This window comes from Odontomachus brunneus, unplaced genomic scaffold (assembly GCF_010583005.1).
Source record: "Odontomachus brunneus isolate Ranch 3 - 2012 unplaced genomic scaffold, Obru_v1 Obru_scaffold_300, whole genome shotgun sequence".
In the NCBI taxonomy this organism is placed as follows: domain Eukaryota; kingdom Metazoa; phylum Arthropoda; class Insecta; order Hymenoptera; family Formicidae; genus Odontomachus; species Odontomachus brunneus.
Window position 1 is genome coordinate 223,999 of NW_022639750.1, and position 219 is coordinate 224,217.

Genomic DNA, 219 nt, shown 5'->3' on the forward strand with positions numbered 1-219 from the left:
TGTTTGTATATAAGGCATTTATTACCTTCTGCATAATTCGCCATGTAGTACCTTTACCTACGTCAAATCTATCTGAAACACATCTGAATAGTTTATTAGTTAAATGTTCGCAATACGAGTTTCCTATTATAATTCAGTAATGTTCTTAACTTATAAGAATTTGGTGTAGCCAATATCCATATTGCAATAAGTAATTGCTTCTCAGGAGAAATGGGTTCT

At 31.5% G+C, this 219-nt stretch overlaps 1 pseudogene; it reads right to left on the bottom strand.

Annotated features, from left to right (window-relative positions):
• LOC116853285 overlaps positions 1-219 on the bottom strand; it is a 3,125-nt pseudogene that overhangs the window by 2,255 nt on the left and 651 nt on the right.